Source organism: Neltuma alba, unplaced genomic scaffold (assembly GCF_004799145.2).
Source record: "Neltuma alba isolate B1F8T4 unplaced genomic scaffold, ASM479914v2 tig00010388_pilon, whole genome shotgun sequence".
Taxonomy (NCBI): Eukaryota; Viridiplantae; Streptophyta; class Magnoliopsida; order Fabales; family Fabaceae; genus Neltuma; species Neltuma alba.
The window spans coordinates 120,849-144,808 of NW_021635291.1; the positions used below are offsets into that span (position 1 = coordinate 120,849).

At 34.1% G+C, this 23,960-nt stretch overlaps 1 long non-coding RNA gene and 1 pseudogene across 2 annotated transcripts; both read right to left on the reverse strand.

Annotated features, from left to right (window-relative positions):
• Window positions 1-9,179: 9,179 nt before the first annotated feature.
• LOC114756351 (uncharacterized) lies at window positions 9,180-10,989 on the reverse strand. Of its 2 annotated transcripts, none has more exons than XR_003741437.1 (3): window positions 10,898-10,989; window positions 9,859-9,939; window positions 9,180-9,516 (listed from the first exon to the last, which is right to left on the reverse strand). It is a non-coding gene; the product is annotated as an uncharacterized LOC114756351 (long non-coding RNA). The 2 variants fall into 2 exon arrangements; XR_003741438.1 differs by having other exon boundaries at window positions 10,914-10,984.
• An 8,541-nt stretch (window positions 10,990-19,530) lies between these two features.
• LOC114756340 (cytochrome P450 CYP736A12-like) lies at window positions 19,531-22,479 on the reverse strand (annotated as a pseudogene).
• Window positions 22,480-23,960: the final 1,481 nt, after the last annotated feature.

Consider the following 23,960-nt stretch of genomic DNA (forward strand, 5'->3'; position numbering starts at 1 on the left):
TCCAGACAAAATAAATCAAAGATAGAATGTATAATACGTTTATTAAGACAAATGACATAAAAATATGAGAAGGTAAAACAAGTCTCAAATGAATACAGTCTTGATACGTGACAATATATGAAAAGATTGCATAAAATAAGGTCCAGAAACTCTACACTATTAGCTACAACTATTGAGCCTTAGGAGTCTTCCTGAAGCTCTTGCTAACGTATTGTTTCTTGAAAATAGTAAAACAACAGGAGTGAGACAACATATCAGTAATTAAATCCCTACCTATCACACACCCTAACATGGGCTAGCAAGGTGTCAAGTGGGATACGCAAAGCTAATAATAGTTGATAAATATTTATTTAACATTTAAAACTCATAATAACCATATAAGACAAATATTTCCACTAATCTCATGCAGTTGATAATTTCAAAAGAGATAACATACTTTTCATATATTTAAAAGATACAAACATCAACAAAGATCCCATGTCATATGCAATTCCTGAACCCAAATCCATTCTTATATCCTTTTTATTTCCATCAACTGAACCTATAGGCTAAGTTCTTTCCATTTAATTGACAACTCTGACAAGCTCACCACACGATTGATATGGACCAGCCAAAGACCACAGAGCACTCAGTGGACCATAGGTCCCTCCTCGAAGAACTAGTGGGACAATAATATTGACTAACCATAAAGCTTCGTATGGAGACCAACACCACGTGACAAGTATATAAATCTCAATAACTCTAATCATCTCCTTCCCCCACCCAAACCAGATGCACGAGGTCAAAATAACACATTTATATGCATAATCAATTGAATTCTAGGATAACTCCTCCTAGTCATAATCATTAATTTCTAACAATACAAACGATTTTAATCTTTTTCAAAATAGCATCCCACAAGACAGTTCATAAAAAACATAATATACTTTTATAAAAATTAGTTATAAAACCACTCACCAACTTCATACTAGAGCATGCAATAAAGAGAAATTTAGTTACCTGGTCTCCTAGCTAACAGCCAAATACAACCAAAATCCAACCTCGAAAACGTTACAATAGGGTTTATATCTACAAACCAAATTAAAATGTTATCTCTATAGTTGATAAACTCCTATTTTACTATAGTTTTTGATATTGTTTTTGGTGTTTTTATCAGCATTATTATGCATAAATTGAATGTTTTTAGATATAATTTGTAAAGAGAGTAATTATGTGAATTAATTGATAAATGGATTGATTTAATTGCTCTTTTATGATTTTCCAAAAGTATTTCCCCTAGCTACATGACATTATAATGATTTGTGGTTTATTTGTGTAGGGCATTTAAGGAAATTTCCATATTATAGAAATTACAACCAAGGACCAAAAGAATAGCATATGAGGATTGCATGAAAATGACAAAGAAGGACCAGATGAAACTATGTGTTTTGCTCAAGTCTTCATCTCAATGGAGATTCCATCATCATATTCACTCCTCGTTCAGTTTGTCAGAGAGTGAGAATCACGATTTCATCTTGCTCCTATCATCTGATCTGGATCTCGGTTCCCATTTATCTCATATCCACCCTCCATACTCACATAACCACACCTGGAAGTCTCTGCCACCTCTCCACCCTTCAGAATCCACATCATCTCACTCCCATTCTTCTAGCTCCCTCTGTCACTCTCCATCTCGTAACAATCTCTCTCTCCCTCCATCCATCCACTTTGCTGCTTTGCCTCCTACCCTTTGTCATTCTCTTCCATCTGATCTGTATCACCTTTGCCATGGCCATCGTAGTCCTTGACGACGCGGTACAGAGCGAAAGCATGGCAGCTAAGCATCTGTGTTCTTCTTAGAAGTGAAGTGGAGCCTAAGTCTCTAATTTTACTAAAGGGAGTTTCTTTTAGATTCTTAGCTTTAGTCTGAATCTATAGCTTGATTGAACAAGTTGTTCATTTCAAGTTGTAGTTCAGGATTTGATTTTGATTTACATTTTTACTAGAGTCGTTGAATCTGTTTAGGATTGGTAGAATGATATTTCATTTGCAAGATTGAGTTGAGATTGTTCCTTTTGATTTCTTAGTTGTATTACATTGTGGATTCTGAACGAGTTGTCTCAGCTCTCATAATCAATTCAATAGATTTTGAAGGCAATGCATGGTTGTGATTGTCACAGGAGGATTGACTTATCATTTTATTTTTCCTAAGCCATATGATTCTAGCCTTGTTGTTGGTTCATACGAGTTGTAGTCTTGATAGTGAGGAAGCGAATAAGTTGTTGGCCAAGTCTTGATTCGATTGTTGAACTCCTGTATCCATAAGTGGACTAGGAAGGCAGAGCATATTTTTAGGAGAACAATAATCCATATTTGATATTCTATCACTCATTCACTTGCACTATCTCACTTAGATAAACCAGAACATATAAACATTTATATTTTGCATTTGCAAAACCAGAAATAAAATAAATAAATGTTCAATTACTTGCATCTTTAATTTGTTAATTTGATAAAAGTGGATTTGTTGGGAATTAAGACCCAAAAAGGCTCCTTTGTGAATCAACCTAGGTTAGGCTACTGTTCTACATTTTAGCTTAATTTTAGTTTCTTTGAAGAGCCCCTACGACACGGTTTTTCAAGTAGTTCTGTTGCTAGGGAGCCTTGCCTGTTGAGGTTCCTTAGCAAACCACTTTGTTGTAGAAAAGTAAAAAGAAAATAATAAAACTGAGGAAAAAAATTTGGTTCCCATGATTTTCTAGTTTTCATATTATTGTTCTACATCTAGCTCATTCCTGTTAGTGCGTTCAAATTGGGAGTGAACATCTTGATTCTGATTTTTGGTTAAGCATTTGAACTTTTATCTGAATTGACTATTGCCATTGTTACTTTGAACCCACTGCTAGAAACCAGTATTAATTTGTGGCTAGAACCTTAATTTGGACTGTTAAATGTCATTGTGAACTCATTTGCTCTAGTTGCTGGTTGATATGGGTAGACATATTATTGCTTTAAAAGTCTGGTGTTTGTGATGATGATGTCTGATTTTTTTTCCTTTAAAATTTTTTTTCTGTTTCATCTAAAATTTATTAAGTCTATATGGTTACAACCTAAAGTTGGAATCATTTGAGTTAATTGAGTTCTGAGTTAAGTGATCTTGCATTGTAGGAATTCCACATTTTAAATAGTAAGGTTTTCAAGAGTTTAGCCGAGTTTGGTTTGTTGGAACTCGATAAAATTCTTGTTGTTGCACTTGTCAACCTGTGTGGGAGGTAGTAGTTTCTAAGTTCTGTGATTTTGCTTTCTGTGTGCATCGTGAAGTCACTAGTTTGAGCATAATTCTTACTTTATTGGCTAGAATTTGAGTTGAGTATTTTGGTACATCCATTTTGTCTCTTGAACAGTGGCTATTTTCATTATTCTGTGAAAAAATTTTTGGAATAGAAAATAAATATTTTTCTGATTCTTTCTCAGCTTTAGAAATTTTTTTTAAAAAAAATTGTTACAGTGGCTCCTTATTGCTTCTTGCCTCTGGGATTTAAGTGAAATAGTGGCTGTTGATTTAGCTTATTGTGAAATTTTCATGCAATATTTTGTCACCAAGCATTTATTTACAATCTGATTCATATGTTTTGCACACCCAACCCGAGTTTTCGCAAATCCTGATTCACATTCTGCAGGATTTAGGGGAGGAAAAATTTGCTCAAAGTCTGCCCTTTGTGAGAGATTGGTTTTTGTTAAAAAGTCAAGAGGTTTTGCTACTATTAGACACTGATATGAACTGCCAATGGTAATTTTGTACGCCATGGAGCAAATCTGGTTAGTAGCACAATTCTTTTGGAATCTGATTTGTGAACTAGGATTTGTTAAGTGCTTACCACTGTTTAGTCATATGCTGGTAATCAAATTGGCAAGTTTTTTGATAAACAAGTTGTTAAGATTTTACTTATGGATTCTGCTGTAGCAACTTGGTTCTGAATTCACTACAAGAAATTGTAAAAGTAGCAGCGGAACCTTTCTAGCGGTTAAAGAAAACCGCTAGAAAACCTTTCAGGCCGGATGATGATGGAGAGTAGCAGCATCCAAAATAAATTATTTAACAAATTTTTCGTCCATAAATACATATGTATAAATTAAAATTCGTAAAAATTTTTTAAAAATAAAAAAAATTTCATTTGTAGCGGTTATTAACCGCTACAAATTTTTTCACGAAATTGTAATTTGTAGCGGTTAATAACCGCTACAAATTACAATTTCGTGAAAAAATTTGTAGCGGTTATGAACCGCTACAAAATACATACCTGTAAATTAAAATTCGTTCAGATTTTAAAAATAAAAAAATACTAACTTTCTAGCGGTTAATAACCGCTACATATGTAACCGCTACTAATTACTAGCGCTTTTATATACGCTAGAAAATGAATAACAGCTACAAAATGTTATAAAACGCTACAAAAACACCGCTACAAATGTGTCGCTGATCTCTATAAATACCATATCTTCTCTACATTCATTTACTCCATCTCTTTTCCTTCCTCTCCTATTCTTCTTCATAATTCTCTCTTTTTTTCTTACTATCTCATATTGTGATTTTTTTCTCTTTACTCTATGGTAAGTGAATTTTATTTTATAATTCATTGTATCTTTATTTGTTTTTATTTAAAATTTACTAACATATTTATTTCTCCTTTCCTTTCAGATTTTTCTTCTCCACATTTGTCATGCCCTCCTCAACTGATTCAAATACTCATCAACTTAATACTATAGGTTCAATATTCCAAAATATATCATCTTCAATTCAACTATCTTATTAATATTCAATTAAATTATCTTGTTAGATTAAATTCACTTCTTTTAACACATTCATAATTTAATTACATATTTTTATTACAAAATTTGAATATATAAAATGTAACATATAACTAATTATACAAATTAACAAAAATTCTTCAAAATAAATTATTTAATGGTTTTTAAAATTATAATATGAAAAACCATGAATTTTTTTTTCTGGCACGGTAAACATTTCTAGCGGTTCAGAACCGCTAGAAATATTTTGTCAAATTTAAATTTCGCGCCAAACTTTCTAGCGGTTAAGAACCGCTAGAAAATTTTCCCGCCATTCTAAAAATTCAATTGGTGTGAAAATTTAATTTCCCAAATATTTCTAGCGGTTCTATAACCGCTAGTAATTTTCGCGCGCTACTGAAATTATTTAATTCCCGTTTAGCAGGTTTCTAGCGGTTACAAAACCGCTAGAAATTTTTTCCGGGGAAACTTTTCTAGCGGTTATAAAACCGCTAGAAACGTTTCCCCGGAAAAAATTTCTAGCGGTTTTGTAACCGCTAGTAATGTGTCTCCTTCAGATAATTTCTAGCGGTTCGTAACCGCTAGAAATGTTCTATCGTTTTGACCATGATGTGTAGCGGTTGAGATAACCGCTAGAAATTTTTTCTAACACCTGTTTTTCTAGCGGTTTCGTTAACCGCTACAAATGTTATTTGTAGCGGTTAAAACCGCTAGAAATGTAACACCATAACCGCTAGAATTAACATATTTTTTTGTAGTGATTGGGTTCTTCATCCTTGGCTGTCTAGTATTTCAAGAGTGAATAGACTCACACTTGTCACCTTTATTGATCAAGTTGTCAAGAACTTGAGTTAATTTGGTCTGCTGTGAATTAACCAAGCCTTGCTGTAGCAACTTGCTTAATCTAGAATTTCCTGAAATTCAATAAAAAAAATTTTTGTTTCTCTCGTGAGTTTAAAGCTCACATAAAAGGATTGACTGAATTTGGCAATTAACTTTAACTCTTGAATTGCATTTTTCTAATGCAAAATTCATTGCCTTGCGCCATTCTCACATTGGTTCAGATGTGATTCATAGATTGATTGTTTGTTGAACCAAGCCTTTTCCTAAATTCATTGTTTTCTAACTTTGCATTACTGAAAGCACTCACTTGCTGCATTGTTGGGTGTCTTTGCATAGTCCTGCTCTCTAATTTTGAGTTTTAAATTGAAATATATCTTATGGATTTGTGCTGGAACAACAATGAGTCTGATTCTTATTCTGCTAGCCCAACTTTTGCTGAATAGGGTGTGAACTCAATTGACTCCATACTTTGTGTGCATTGCTATTGTAGAATGCATTTTTGCAATGATTGTCCCCTTAGGATCTATTCTAGAGTTAATTTGGCCTCCTTTCCACCTCACATGCATTTTATTTTTACTTTTCTAATTCTTGTAGTGATCTTATTTCTTCTTTTTCTAGTCATGACGGTCTTAGGAAAGGCTTGTTTGATGATTTTGCAGGACTATATGAAGAAAACGAGACTATCCAACAAGCTGAAAATGATGGGAAATTGCAAACAAAGTCCTTACTTGTGCAATCTGAGGATTCCCAAGCATTCTGCCTTATCAAAGAAGAAACACCCAGATTTGAAACTCATGAACCTAAGGGCCATTTTATTGACTCTATTAGCATTAATCCTTCTTTTAGATGTCATGATAATAATGAGTGTTTGCATGAATATGATATTTCATTTATTGATAAGTTACCTAGTGAATCTGCACATAGAAGTGAAAATTCCTTACATAGAAAAGACATTGATCTGCTTAGGCATACTAGAGCTAGTCTTGAGTGTTTCACATTCTTGCCACATGATAATAACCATGATCAAGGGTCTTTCTATTCCATACTTTCATGTGACCTAACACCTGACATTAAATGGTTGTGGTATTGAATATGATCTCTTTGAGTTTAGTGTTGACAGTCCTCCTAATATGAGTAGTAATTCTAGGCTTATCCATGATTCTACTCATGAGGTGTTCTCTTATGATTTAGCACCAGATTTAATTTCACATAAGCATGATCAATTAAATTGCATGATTTTTATTGATACTATTGATGCTTCTCATAGTTCTTCCTTGTAGGAGTTTAATTTGAAGGCTTTCCACAAAAACAATGCACCTCATATATCTTGGAGCCTCTCTCAATTGATCCTGAACCACCACCAAAGAAGGATAGTGAGAAAGATCAAGTCACATTGCTGAAATTCATGATTCTTATCCAGGATGAGAATTTCTGCTTTAAGAGCCTAAGGAGATTTTGATTCTACGGTTGTCCCTTTTGTTCCTTTAATTTCTTGATTTACCTAAAAGATATTATGAATGGGATTGACTGCTTAACATAAGTGTGGGTGAGGGGACTGGTCTAGTAGTAAAAGTTTGTTGATATGGCTTAGGCTTGGCTCATTTCTCTTGCTCCTATTCACTATGCAAATTTGGTTTTCCCTATTCTATCATTTCTTTTACACAGAGGACAATGTTTGTCTCAAGTGTGGGGGGAGTGTGAAATATTCTGATTGTTTTCATTGCTGTCATGGAATTTAATTGAACCTTGAACACATTGTTTTGAATACTGTTAAAGCTTGTTTAGGTTTGAATTTCTTGTTTAATCAATTTATTTCCAGAAAATGTGCATCATAAATAGATTTTCTCATGCATTAAGTTCAATCCTCATGCAATTTGTTCATGGTGAGTGAATGAGGATGAGTAAACCAGTTGGAAGGATTTTGGGCCTTAATTCATTCTTAAATTGTGTGTGATGCCATCTAGCTTGGTAACTTCCTAGAACTTGTCTCAATTCTTAATTCAAGACCACATTAGCACTTGGAATTGTGAATATGAGAAGGGCATGCCATGCAAATCCCTTTTGACCAAACAGCAGCCCATTTACACTTATCCATTACTTAACCCCTTGAGCTCTTCACTATTCTTTTAAATTCCATCATGATTGATGAACATTGCACGTGCTAGACAGAAAACGTTGTTGCAGAAATGCTTGATTGGAGAGATGTTCAGTGCTGATATAGCTTTTTGCTAATTGGAAACTCATTGATATTACCTTTAGTCATTACTGATTCATTGATAGAATTCCTTCTCTTTTGCCATTTATGTGCTAATTGCTATATTATGGGGGGGGGGAAACTGGAGGAAAAGACACTAAAAAGGGCAATTGAAAAAATAGAAAAAGAAAAGAAAAAACCTAATATTAAAAAAAAAAAATAAGGCATGGAGAAAAGAATTGCCTATAGAAAAAAAAAAAAGAACATAAGAAGTAGAAGAAGTTTAACAAGTGGCAAGGGTGGTGGAATTTATTCATATTCAAACTTGTGTATGTGTGGTAGCTATAAGTTTTAATAGAAAAGGTGCATTTGATTAGGTAAATGCATAAGCATGTGTTCATTGATCATTGACATTCACTTCCATTTCATCATTTGGCTTTCCGATATTATAACCTTTTCAAAGACCCTTTAATTCACAAGACCTTGTAGCATATAATAAGTGGTGGCGATGTAGGATGGTTACAAGCCTATGGTGAAGCCTAAACTAGATAGTCTTGAGAGAGATAATCTTGATCTATGAGAGTGAGGGAAACACTTTTACCTTGAGAGAGACCTTATCTTCTATTTGCTTCCCTTAGATGAATTGCATGATTGTGATTGATCTTTTAACATGTGACTGTTTTGGACTGATGGCATTTGAAGGGAATGGTTGATGAACAAGTATTTCATTTTTGAGCATGATTTAGCATTCTTCATTAATAATGTGCTTGAGACTGAGCTTTATTCTATCATTTTGTCCCAGGAGTGCCAAAACTTAAGTGTGGGGGAATTTCATAAACCATATATTACATGTGCTTAGAATGTATATTTTGCGCTATTTTAAGAAATAGATTGAGCATTAATTTCATTAATAAATGAATAAAATGTTGATGCACTTAAGATATTTCAAATAATTTTTCTTATGAAATTCCACAGTTGGATATTACTTCTAGGTTATTGTTTTGGATACATGGGTAGAATTGGAATTATGAAGCAGTAGAAATGCATTTTGTCATGACTATCCTTTATACACCAATATAGTTGTTCTATTTAATCTTGAATCATTAAAAGCCAGGTTTCAATCCTTGGGAAGACAAATTTTTTTTTCCCAAATACAAAGTCTGATCCTGTTCAAGGAATAGGATTTTCTGAAAAGTTTTAAACCTTTTAAAATTCACTTTTCAAGTAACCTGTCTAGTGATTCGAGTACTCAATTTAACCCTTTTACAAAAACGGTAAAAATTGTCTAAGACCCATAATTCGTATTCAACCATCGAACCCATTCTTTTTCCATCCAACCTTTTTGGATCCCATATCAAATCAATTATAGCCAGTAGGATCTAACATTCAACATTCTGGCCATAGGCTCGTACAACGAGTTACATATACAGATACATATAATTTTAGACAAAATAATAACTATATATCAAAATATTGATCATTTCCTTCAATAGTAGTTACCATGGTTTATCTGCCCTTAACCATCTCCTTATGGAGGAATATTTACATACCAAAATAGATACACAATATATTTTCACTTCAAAATAAGATGCATTTTAAGCAAAATATATATATACAAAAGATCGTCCGCTTCCTGCACCTTCAAACTCCACTGATCACTACTCCCTTGCCCTTAGGAGTACTTGCTCTTGCTGTATTACATGGAAGAAGGGGTGAGATTCTAGAGAATCTCAGTAGTAACAAATTTCCCTCACGTAATCATACAAGATCACAAACAACATGCTACACAGGCCAAAGAAAACAACACCTTGCATCCAAATATAACCAATGATGCATATACACCATACACCCATATAGCTAATCGCTATCTATCGCGCCTACATTCCAAAAATAAATGGAAACCAGCACATATTATCATGACAAATATTATTATGCAAAGGCAACTTACATGTTCTCATGCACAATCAGTATAAAGGCACATCCAAGCATGTGGCAATCAATGCACAATCACATTAAAGGAAAAGAGTTACTACCTTTTGCTTTTTCTTCCATACTAACTTCCCCTTGCTTCTTCCTTGGCTCCCTTCTTAATGGACTTGAACAAATATCTAAACCTATAAATTATATAGGTAAGGACAAATTAATATTTGTATATATATAGATCATTTATTCCTAGTCTCCAAAAATAATTTAGCAACCTTGCTAATCTATAAACTTTCTTTCAGATTTCAATATCTATCTTTACACTTTAAACAATTTTGGACAGCATCCCATGCTTCCAAAAATACTTTAATATGTCTACATTGAGGTTTAATCATCCCTCTTCCCTTCCTATATTTCACGCCACATTCTTAAGCAAATCTGGAAAAAATTTTCCAGATTTGACACGGACACTCCCAAGCACGCGCGCGCACACACACATATATCATTTACATCTCCCTTCTTTTCTTCCCCCCCCCCCATTAAACCTCACGGCCTTCCCTCCAAAATGTCCTATAATAGTGTTTAATATTTATAGTCATACAATATTGAACCCAGACTATCAGCTTAAAAGAACGGAGATGTAAAAATAGAATCAGCCCAATTCTTTCTCCTAATGCTCCGGTCTCAAAAGGCTTTGTTCTATATATCTATATATATATATATATTTACAGCTCATGCGTTTAGCATTCAAATGCTTCTTGACCAGCAAAATCGAACAGCGTCCTTCCATCCTTAAGTCTGAAATTTTTCTTATTCAAAGCACACCCCCCTCTGCCCTCAATAACTACATAGAGCATATAAAATCAACATATTATAATCTTACAACCAGAAAATAATTAGTTATATTTAGTCTCGTTAATCATCTATTACCCAAACCAGAAGTCATTTCCAAATCCTCAAACCCCTGTTTCAGAAACTATAACCAGAGCAATCAACAAGCTTCATCCTAACTAGTAAGTGCAATTTCTATAGCTTGGCTCTCACCCTCTTTATTTTCTCCCTCAAAACCAGATTTCATCTTCATCACCACCTTGCAACACATGACTAAATAACCGAAAACAAAGATGGAAGAAGATTCAAGAGACTCACCTTGCTTGATTTCCACCTTGATACAAATCGATTCCCTCCTCTTATTGCCTTTGCTCTTCTTGCTCTCTCTCGAAGTCTCTCAACTCTTTCTCTCTGTTTTCCCTTCGAATGGCAGAGCAAAATGAGGAGGGAGGAGGTGTTAGGGCGTATTAGATGGATGAGGGATGTGAAATGTCCATTTTGCCCTTTGGTCCTCATTTTGCTTTCAATTTGGTCCTTCTCTACATTTTTTTTTGGAATAATCAAATAACTCCAGAAATCACACCTGGATATCTATATGAATTTTCTCCTTCCATTAGCTTCTTTAGTCCATAAAATAATTATCCTAAAAGGCTCAGCTCAAAAATTATCCTCTAACTATTTTCCTTGAATTTTCCAAGAAAATAGGTCCTAAATTCCTGAAATTAACTTTATAATTATTTAGATCATATTTTAAGTGTCTTAATCTCAACAATTTCTCTAAAAATTTTCTCCTTCCTCATGCCTTACTTAAATCCATAAAATTTGGGATATTACACATTTCCTGTTAGGAAGGAAAGAACAGTCTAGAGCAAAAACAATTCCATCGCTAATGGAAACCAGATTCCATCACTAATGGAAAGGGATTCCACCGAAAATGCAAATTCAGATTCTGGAATATCCATTTCTAGAAGTGGGAAACTGAAATTTGGTTCAAAAACTCTTTTAGTCCAGCTAAGAGCTAATGGAAATCGGTTGTAACAATTGGCACTCAGAAATTCATAACCGAAAAGGGGAGAGGACAAAGAGGGAGTTTGACTGACGGAAAAATAAAAAGTCCTGATTCACTGGATGCTCTATTGGTGGGGGGCTGCTAGTATATTCTCCCGAAAGTCTTTTCCGTTCGAGCTTGAGTTTGCTGGTTCAGTTTGATTTCTGTGCTCCCAACTTGTCTGCTCCTTCTTTGGTGGGAATTACCGAACCTGACATCTCCCATGGCAGAACTGTATTCAACTATTGAAGAAGGGAGAGTTTCCATCATGTGTGGCTAAATTTTGTAGATTCTTCTGAGAGCAAAACTAAGTCTGAGCTACTGGATTATAGGGGGAGTTTATATTCATCTATCATCTTTAATTGCTGTGCTAGTTGTAGAGTAATTAGAATAGAGTTTAGTTGTACTCTGTTCAGACATTGGAATGAATATGAATATTGTGTAACTAAATTCTGTGGATAAATTGGTAATTCATTCTTGAGTTAGATATTACTCAGATTCTTGTTTCAATTCAGTGATTTGAACATTGTGGTTTGATTAATTGAGTCATTCAAATAGAAGTTATGTTTGATTAAGAATGATCTGCACATTCAGTGATACTTAGCTCCAGATTAGATAATGCGATGAAGATGAAGTGAAGCTCTCGGAAGCATTAATATTTTGGTTGCCTGTCTCACTCTTTTCTTTATTACATTTTGTTACTACACGTATAACTCAAACAAAGAATTTTTCCTATTAAAATGAAATATTGATCTGTTTCTATCCCTCATTTTACTTAAATTGTGTTGATTTCACATTAAGCATTCAGAGAGTTATTAGACCAGGGATTCGATACCTAGGCTGCATCATTGTATTGCATATTTGTTCCCTAGTATTTTTGATTACCTATACGACTATGGATAGATCAATAATATTAGAGTAGGCTACTCACAAAATCCTAGCATTTAACTCTTCTTCTAAAAGCTTCAACTTTTACTCAGGATTCTAGCCTAAAAGACCTTTTCTAAAGTTTGGAATGAGAACATATATATATGATTTAGACTTAATTCCTAAATTTTCCTTGCTTAAATATTATTTAATTGTTAGATTATATCATTATAATTATCAAATTCATAACATAAATAGAAAAACACCAATTTATAACTTATGTTCTATCTTCGAAGGACTTAGATAAATAGATTTAATACGAGCTAGATTATTCTCACTATAGAAGTTAAACCATTGATCTAATCGTTGAATTTAATTTCCTATCTATCATGATACTATCCTCCCTATTATAGCTCAATCTAACAGTCAACGAATTTTAAAATGCTAATTTACTATTCAAGACTCTATCTGCTAAATTTTTTTAAAAAAAGTTGAAAACGTATCTAATAACTTGTCACTCAGAGATAGAACTGACAATCCAATCGTTGAAATTGATGATTTGGATGTCCTAAATGGGCTGACCAAATTTTAGTCCGATCCAACGATTAATAAACTTAAAACTAGCACTTTTCTGAGACTACCTCAGATATGTGCGAAAATTGTTTACTCACTCCAAGCTCCACCTACTACCTCTCATATATAGGCTTCTCAAACTTCTTCACTCTAGTGATTAGTTGATGTGGGACTTCTATACCATGCTATAATTTTCTAGAATATCACCCACACACACGAAACATCATTAAATAATAATAATAATATGCCAATATCCAAATGTTTATTAACTTAATACTAAAATATATTTATTTATAAATTTAATTAAATTCTAGATATAAAAAATAAGGATATTACAGGTATCATCGTTATCTCCTCCATTTTATTGTTCTGCTCTTGTTCTCCTCACTACCAAAAAACTCTGATTAGTGATGGAATTTTTATTTGCGACGGAATTAGCGACGGATTAGTGACGGAATCAAATTACTGACGGAATTAGCGACGGAATTGGTTCCGTCGCTAATTTTTTTTGTCACTAATTGGATTACCGACGGAATTTTAATTGCGTCGGTAATTTCCGAGAGAATTAGCGACGAAATCAGAATTCTGTCGGTAATTAGAGACGAAAAAATTCCGTTGGTAATTACCGACGGAATTCGGATTCCGTCGCTAATTCCGTCAGTAATTATCGATTCCGTCGCCAATATTTTTTTAAAAAAAAATTAAAATGCCACTCACCTTGGCCGCCACATGTCACCACCTTATCTCCACATGTTGTTGCCACCTCATCTCCTCGCCACGTGTCGTTGCCAACCTCATCTCACATGTCGCTGCCACCTCAGCTCCGCAGCCACGTGCCACGATCTCATCTTCACGTGTCCCTGCCACCTCACCTCGTCGCCACGTGTTTGCTATCTCACATGCCATCTTATATTGCCACATGTCATCACCATATAATTCCCTTCAAAGTGACTCTCCACCGGCTTGAACCAAAGACCTTGCTTGTGCACGCGCGCGTCTTCACCAGTTGAGCCGTAATGAACTTACTGACTTATTATACAAAATTAAAATATATATATATAATAATCTCTTACACAAGTAATTATTTATACACATATATATTATTAGAAACTAAAATAAACTATATAATTTTAATCATAACTATTTTGTAACAAATAATTTTTAGATATTTGTTTACTATTTATTTTATAATGCTTTATTTTTTTAAAAAAATTATTTTAAATATAATATTAATTTCCAATGACACTAATTTTGAATTTAAATAATAAATAATTTTTTCATAAATATATTTTTTAAATTTAATTCTTTTATTTAATATTTATAAGATATATAATTAATTATATATTTATTATATTTATTATATTATATATTTTAGCGACGGAATTAGCCACAGAAATTAGCAACGGAACAATTTTCCGTGGCTAAAATTAGCCACGAAAAGTATTACGTCACAAATCATAATTATAAGATTTTAGCCACGGAATTAGCCATGGAATTTTTTTGTCAAAAATTTCCATCGCTAATTTAGCCACAGAAAAGTATTCCGTCGCAAATCGTAATTATAAAACTTTAGCCACGGAATTAGCATGGAATTTTCTGACGGAAAAAATTCCGTGACTAATTCCGTGGCTAATTTTAATTATAAAAATTTACTGACGGAATTAGCCACGGAATTTTTTTGAAGGAAAAAATTCCGCGGCTAATTAGCGATGGATTATATTCCGCCGCTAATTCCGTGGCTAAATTTAGCGACGGAATTTTCGTGGGTAATCCGTCACTAATTTCGTCGGTAATTGGCTGTTTTTTTGTAGTGCCTTGCCGTGTTACTAAGCCCTAATCTCACACTCTCTTGATTCTTCTAAGATTGGTAACTTGCTTACTTCTTATCTATTTGCAACACCTCTCACGCACAAATCACAACACTTATTTTAGACTCATTTTGTTGGGGTTCCACCTTATTTGCGGTTGCAGACATAGCTCAGGTTGATGGTTGATGCTGGAAATCACTGAAAAAAGTAGGGATATGGTATTGGACTTCTTTGATTCATAGATTTTTTTATGATGTGGTGATATGTTGGCCTCTTTTGTTTAGGAAATGTATACCTTTTGTCATGATGTTTCTAATGTATAGTGACATGTTGGCCATTTTTTGTTTAGACAACATAGACCTTTTATCATGATGCTCATGATGTAAATGGCATGTCCACCTTTTTATTTATAATATTCCGTGATCATGATGTAAGATATTTTATTCTATAAATATCAAGATTAATTTTAATCATATTATTAGTGACATTTTTCATGATATCAATTTCTCATGTTATTATAATCTTTAATTTTATTCAATTTTTATCATTTTATTAAAATATTAGATAATGTATAAGTTATTTATTTCCTTTTATTTTAATTAAGTTAAAAAAATTATTCCCTTTTTATTTTTACATGAAAAATAATTTTTTTGCTAAATTATTTAGTTTCCTTGCCAATTGATTATAATAAGGGTATTTTAGTTATTTTGATATATATACATTTTCTTTCTTTTTTGAGTGATAATATTTTCTTTCCTCTCAACTTTTCTTCTCATCCAAACAGAAGGTAAATTTTCGTCCAAATAAGGGGAGGGGTTCATTTTCCCTCCCCTCCTCTTCCATCCTCCCTTCCAATCAAACACACCCTCTAGCGGTGGATGAAGACGTGAAAATTTGGGATCTCGGGTGTCATGCACCCCACCTTGTTGCTTATTTTTGGGTGCTTCCTAAATGTTTTCTTTTTTCATATTTTTTTTATTAAGTTCTATGTAAAATAAACAAAATTTTAATATCTCATAAACAAAATTCAGTTTTTAGTTTTTTAATGATTTTTTTAAAGATTTGAGAATTCTAAATTTTAAAAAACCGTAAAATTTAAAAATGGAATATTTTTTGCTATATCAAATTTTACTCATTTTATATAAAAATTAATAATAAAAATCTAAGGGGCACAACACCGTCCGAAAATTTGAGGGTGTGTTCTCCCGAAAGAACGCAAAATAGGGGCGTCCGCGTGCGATTCAAGCCGGATTAGAATATTAGTGGCAATTTTGACCATCTAATGAATTTGAAAAATGGGAGGATTTCATATTTTCATTTATATTCCAGAGCAATGAGAATTAAGAAATTTTAAGATATGAACTAATACTTCTTGCTTAAAATGAGGGGGGAAAATTAAGTTGGGAGAAAAGTTGATAAAAATAAGCCTGACTGTTGAAATAAAAAGCGAGTCCTAATGAAAATTTAAAATCCGTTTACAAGTACATATACGTTTTGACAGCTAAATGCACATACAACTTTAAATTACATGCTAGTAGATTCAGATAGGGAAATAACGAGCGTTCCTTAGTCAGTTATACGTATTTTCATAACTAAGTATAACAAAAATAACAAGTATCAAATAAAAATTTAAGTGCAAATTTACATTATAAAATGCCCAAATTTCATTGTAATTTTCTTTATATATTCATGATAACAATTATATATATGTAAAATGAAATGTTCACTTGTGATACATTGTTATCCTAGATAACGAGAATTGGATTGGGCGCGCGCGAATGAATCCGTTTATTTGAAATTATTTTATTAAAGTTTGTGACTTGAATATTTTTTTAATATTCAATTAGGTTATTAACAATTTTAACGTTGAAATATCTTATTTTTAAAAATGTAATATAAATTATTTATGTAGAAGCTAAGTTTAGATTATTTTGCATCATAGATAGGAGAATAAATTAATATTGGACTTTTTTTTTTGATAAAGTTAATGTTGGATATTTTAAAATGGATGGAAATTGGTTTTTCTGACATTCAAAATGGATGCAAATTAAAACTAAGTAGAATGACACATAATTATGATCGAAATACAACAAACATATGCATCCAATTAAGGTATTTCTTGATTCTTAATGTTTCTTTATTTTTTTTGAAAAATATATATAATTGTCACCATGAATATGTTACAATGTAAATTTGAATTTGTAAATTATCATATGATGAGCATTCATTATTTTGTCATGCCTAGTTGTCAACAAATGAAATATAGACTTCAGGATTATGGAAATTTTCAAGATATTTCGAAACTGAATTATAATTAAGGTTTGTTTTCATCAACATCGGTTTTTACTATCCCAACCGGATTTTGTAAATTAAAATTGTGATAAAAGTCAATTAATATAATCATACGTTTTTATATTAAAAAAAAGTCTCAATTGAATATCTGTTTAGCTTTTATAAAGGTGAAAGTTCCAAAATATGACTTTAGGTCTATTTTGACTTTTGGGGGGGGGGGGACTCTTTTAACTCAAATGCCATTCCGCATACAATTTTTGAGCTCAAATTGACTTCATGCTTTTAAAATGACTGGTAAGGACTTTTAAAATTAGGAAAACGAATTTAAACAAGCCCCTAGGTCCTAGCTAGTGTTTTATAACTTAGGTCCCATTGCTCTTTTATTTACCGGAAAATTAATCCTATAGTCCTTAGAGCCTGTTTGGTAGCCTGAAAATATACTGATGGAAACGGAGAATGGTATAATTTTCCTTCACAGTATCCCTTTGGTTGCACCACTTTCCGGGAGAGCAAATTCTGGCGGCAGGAAATTTTTCCACATTTAATGGAAAATCTGTTCCCCTCACATGTAGGTGGGATTTGGGATCTGATTTTCTACATAGAAAATTCCCATGTGGCCCCTAACCTTTCTTCGTTCTTGCTCTCGCTTCGACATCGCGATGATGCTGCTGCTCGCTGGTCCAAGCTACTTCTCTCCTCCCTCCACTACAAAAAAATTGACTTTCAGCGGCGACAAAGTTTTTTGCGGCGACAAGTCGCCGCTGAAAAGTCGTTGCCGTAGCAGCCGTGGCTGAAAACTTTCAGTGGCGACTAAAAATGTCGCCGTTAAAAGATACTTTCAGCGGCGACTTTTAGAAGTTTCAGCGGCGACAAATGTCGCCGCCGACAACACTTTCGGCGGCGACTTTTTTGTCGCCGCTGAAAGTAATGCCTAAGAAGAATTAACTTTACTAATGCCACGTCATCGTCTCCGGCTGCCACGTCATCACTGTCGACCTCCACGTCATCGCCATCGGCGGCCACATCATCACCGCCGACTGCCACATCATCACTAGCCACCTCCACGTCATTGCCACGTCACTCCTCCTCGCCACGTCATCGTCTAAATATTTTCACCTTAAATGTGTCTTCTTCCAGGTTCGAACTCGTGACCGCCTCCTTTCGTGTCCAACCTTCTTGCCGCTGAGCCAGATTGAATTTGTTTATTAATATTGTAAAATAAAATATATATTATTATATTATACTTTCAGCGGCGACTAAAAAAGTCGCCGCTGAAGGTCCACTTTCGGCGGCGACAAAAAAGTCGCCGCTGAAGGGCCACTTTCGGCGGCGACATTTTTGTCGCCGCTGAAAGTCTTGGTTTCAATGGTGAACTTTTAGCGGCGACTAAAAAAGTCGCCGCTGAAAGTCCACTTTCGGCGGCGACACTTTTGTCGCCGCTGAAAGTTCGCCATTGAAACCAAGACTTTCAGCGGCGACTTTTTTTGTCGCCGCCGAAAGTCGTCGCCTAAAGTCTATTTTTTTGTAGTGCTCCTTGCAAGTTTCAGCCTCCGACACCCTCCCCTCCTCCCCTACCTGGGTGATGAGTTAAATATGCTTGCCAACTATAAGAACTGAGTTACTGAGAATGTCAGCTTTGATATTCTGTTTTCTGTCTATATATAACACAAAGAGCCCATCCCAGTACCCTTTTATTATGCTCAAATGATTTATAAGTAGATTTTTAATCGTGATTTTATTATTATGATATAAGTATGTAAAGTAAGCTTTATCTCAAATTACATAAAAATACTTAAAATATTTAAAATAAGCAAATGCAAATAAGCCCTCTGATTTGAAAGGAAAAATTAAAAAAGCAAAGGAAAAGCAAGTTGGAGTATGACTAACGAATAGTTTGGTAGGATGGAAAGTGTATCCTACAACAATCTTTTTCTGTCGTAAGACCTATGAAAAATACTGTTCTCTGTAGAAATGAACGGGAAGTGTCGAAATTGTCTATTATTACTCTTCCCAACTTTTTGTTTAATATGTTATTTTCTAAGCAAGAATATTCAGGACATTCCAGTTCTATTTGTTTTTGTTTTTAATTCATTTCTAGCCTACCTAATACTATAACTAAAATAAATGTAATTTCACCCCCCCCAAAAAAAAGAAAACCCCGATTCCTCTTTTCATTTATTTAAAAAATTTTCCACGTGACCAAAGAAAACGTTAAGGGTTGGGAGACTGGCGAGGTTAAAACTTTCATCAAATCTCCGTTAAAAAATGGTGATCAATTTAGAAAACTTATTTGGAAAAATGGAACGAAACCTGACATTATAAAATAAGTCCACTATACATAACTCTCATACCATTTCAGCATAACTAACCAATCAAACTGATACTTCTACTGAACTGAAAAGACTGAGATTAATAACATTCATCAATTAACTGGTACGCGATAAGATGGAAGAGCTAACAAGTGCTTGGCTCTTGGCATTGAGAGACCAAATGTCTCAGACATATCCAAGTCATTAGGAGACTTGTCTTCTGGAAGTTCCCAATTAAAGCAGTGAACCAATTGTGCTAAAATAAGCTTAACAGTAATTAAACCCAATTGCAGACCAGGGCAGCCTCTTCGACCTGAACCAAATGGTAAGAATTGGAACTCATATCCTCGATAGTCCATATTGCCGTCCAAGAACCTCTCTGGACAAAATTCTTCCACATTATCAGACCATATCTTAGGATCTCTTCCTATGGTCCACGAGTTCACTATGATTCGTGAGTTCTTCCTTATGTCATATCCATTGATCGTGATGTCTTCCCTACACACACGAGGGACTAGTAAGGGTGCAACTGGGTATAGCCTCATAGTCTCTTTAATCACCATATCTAAGTAACTCAACCTGGCAAATCGGCTTCCTCGACCATTTTGCTTATTCCTACTTGGTTTTCTAGTTCGAGCTGGAGTTTTTTCATCACCCTTGGATTCCTTAAGAGTTCCGAGAAAGCCCACAGGATGACAGTAGCTGAAGTCTCCACTGCACCAACGATCGTATCTAGAAGGATCGCTTTGATGTTGGTTCGATCTATGACGAAGTTGTGCTGATCATCGTAAGTATCCATGCAAGAGAGTAGTATGTCCACGAAGTCCTTGCGTCTTCTATTCTGCCCTTCTGCTGTTGCCTTTTCATGCTCCCTAATAATCGTTTCTAACATCTCATCACGTTCCTTGCTAACCTTCCGCAAGCGTCTTGCAAAGCCCTGAATCAAAAGGGATATGTACTCCAATTAGTCTCAAAAAAATTAATAATTGATTATTGCTTAAATTGTATTGTTTGTCTACAATTCCATCCTTTTTTTTTTTTTGGCTTTTTAAAAACTGGAGCCCTCTGACTTTGTAGTTATAATCTAATTGGCTTGTCGAATGTTTACTAATAAAGTGAAGCCTTCTATAGAAAGAACCATAAAGAAAGAAAGCACGTGGCGTTCATCCAGGTGCGTGTCGCTAAAACGACAGCGTTTTGATTTTGAATTGGCGTCCATCTAGCTTTACAAGGGCACCACATCCTTCCCTCTCTGATTCTCTCTGTTATTTTTTTCAAACAAAATTAACAAATCACATGCTGAGGCACATCTTTTCTTCTCTTTCACATTTTTTTTGATAAGAAGAAACATAAAAAAAATGCATCGAGATAGATCCAATTTCATTATTATGGCTATGACGAACGAGAGAGAGAAAAAATGGGGCACCGGCGTTTTCAAATGGAGACTCACACCACGCATTGCACATTTGCACCCCCATGTTGACTAATTAAACCTTATCACCAAATAAAAAACAATTACAAATGACGGCCACTGGAAATACTCCTCCGGTCCTTATTATAAGACCCAATTTGACTTTTTATTTGGTCCTAATTATAAGACCCAATCCATTTTCTCTCTTATATTTATGTATTTTTTTCCAAGATAATCCTTCTAATAATGATAGTTTTAGCCAATATACTTAATTAGCAAGGATATTTTAGAAATAACAACACTTATTTATTATAAATAACCAACTTAACTTACTTCCTTAATCTCCTCAAATAAGTCAATTGGGTCTTATAATTAGGACCGGAGGAGTACTAGTTAATTGTTAAAAATGTGTTAGTTGTCATAAAAAAATATGTATTGGTTTCTCTAAATTATCCTGTTTTTATTAGAACTATCCTTTAATTATATTATTCTTAACACACGTAATTAAACAATACAGATAGTTTGAGAAACAAGCCCCACTCTATATATTCTATCCCTGGAAGAAAGTGAAATATGACTCATCTCTATTCTTGAGAAAACATTGAGGTTAAGATGAGCATTTGGTAATTTATTCTTGTATAAGAACTTTGTTTGATATTTTAATTTTATAAAATAATTTTTTATTTTCCTAACTCTAATGCGTTTAGTCTTAAATAATAATTTTAAAATAAATACCACTGTAAAAAAATAAACTTAACATCTCAATATTTTATATCTCTCTTTGTTCAGCTTTTACCACTCTTGGATCAAAATTCAGGGGGAATGGAGAGAGTTGCTGATTGAAACATTGAACAAACCAGCAGGAAAAAAGAACAATAAATAAATATATATAGTTGAGTTGATAATGGTACCTGGATATCAAGTGGCGCCAAGAAAGGCACGAAATCTGCAATATTGAAGGCTCCGACCAAATTCAGCGTCTCATGAACAAGCCCCTTCAGATCATACCTATCATCCCTGTTGCTTCCAAATATCATCTTATACATTATATCTTCTACAAGTCGCTCCACCTTCTCCGTCAGATCCACCACCTCACGCGCCGCCGCCCATTTCTCGATCGACTTCACCAGCTGTCCCAACTCCTTCCTTCTCAAGGGGGCAAACGACTCTACTTTCGATGCACTAAAAAGCTGCAAAGTACAGAGCTTCCTCATGTTACGCCAGTAAGGACCATATTCAGAGAAAGCCATCCCCTTGGAGCCATAAGAAAGGAACTCCGACGCTTGAGTCTTTGGCCGGCTCGCAAAGACGACGTCGTGCGTCTTGAGGAAAAGCTCGGCCGCTTCAGGGGAAGAGACGACAACAGCAGGGACCTGTCCGAGTCGCAAGGACATGATGGGTCCATAGCGCTTCGCGAGAGACTGAAGGGATCGGTGCGGGAGAGTACCCAGCTGGTGGAGGTTGCCGATCACCGGCCAGGCCGGTGGACCTGGCGGTTGTTTCTGGTCATGCTTAGGTCGTCTAAGGCAGAGGGATAGGAACAGAGCTGGTAAAAGGAAGAGAAGTGGCAGAAGAAGATGGGAAGGCAACATGTTTTTTTTTATTGTTTGTCTGATGCGAGAGAGAGGAAATGAATCACATAGAATTAGAATTTACAAGGTGTTCTCCCCCAGTGAGTTGGTGGATGAAGAATTAAGCGAAGTCGTGTTCTACCCAAAAATACAAAATAAAGCTCAAGCCGGGCGGATTAAAATATAAACGTCAATTTTGACCATGTAATGAATAAGAATAAAAAATAACACCACGCCCTCCATGAAGGACAGGTGTTTTTTGAAGCAAAGCAGAGTCAATTTTATTACGCTCACTAAACCATTCAAGAAAGCAGATAAATCTAACATACACCTTAGAAAAATAGAAGCAGTTTAGGTGAAATCTGAGCAGTTCATATCTAATTTCAACGATTCAAATTTAATTTCTTTATTTTTATTTGTTTAAAATAATTATTTTAATATGTATAGAATATAAAGTAAAATAATCCCTTAACTGTCATGTTTTAAAATAATTTTTATTTACAAATAACTAATTAAAATTTTAAATTAAACCATGTAGATCCGATCTGGATAATCCAGATCTGATGAATTTAAGCACCAAAACTGATTTCAAAAAATAAAGACAAAAACAAATCGAGGTCGCTGGTGCTGTCATTGTGATGATGGGATTCCTCCGGTTCCATTAAAGTTCCTCTCTTCTGGCGATTGAGAGAAATATCAAAGCAGGGCGACGGAGAGAAGGCTTCTTTCTTTCTTTACTTGATCCTAAGCTCAGTTGACGAAGAAGTATGCCTAGAATAAGTTAAATAAGTGGTAATTCTTAAATGCTGTTATCTCATGAAAATTGAACTGTCTTCAGGATTATGGAAATTTTAAAAATATTTTGAAACCAAATTGTAATTAAATTAGTCTATTATGCCTTAAGATCTCATTGCTATTATATTCCATATTAACATAACCACGTGTTGGTGAGAAAATTAAAAGATGGAATTTAACAAATTAGTTTGGATGGAATGGAATTAATTAATTAAGCCTCTCCCTGACCCATTTGGTGGAATGATTGACCCAGACTCTCCTGTAAAAATGAATGGGAGATATCAAAATTGTCTATTGCTACTCTTTCCAACCTTTTGTTTAATATACCTGACTCAACTGGTTTAATGACTAACAAATTCGAAAAAAATTTCCCCGTCACCAAAAAAACGTCCAGGGTTGGGAGATTGGGTTAGAACTTTCGTAAAGGCTCTGTTTGGAAGGAGACGTGACATTATTAAATGATTTTGCTACGTAACTTTAATTTATACTTATCGTGTTTTATTTATAAAGCACTTATAGTATATTTCACACAAACTAAAAAATTCTCAATTTAAAATACCATAACTTTTCAATTTTAATCCTATTTAATATATACACTTTTTAAAAAAATAGCTATCTACATTATAAATAAAGAATAATATAGTACAGTCATGCTAAAAATTTAATGAAAAAAATTTATAAATAGAATATAAAAAAAATTCTCTCTC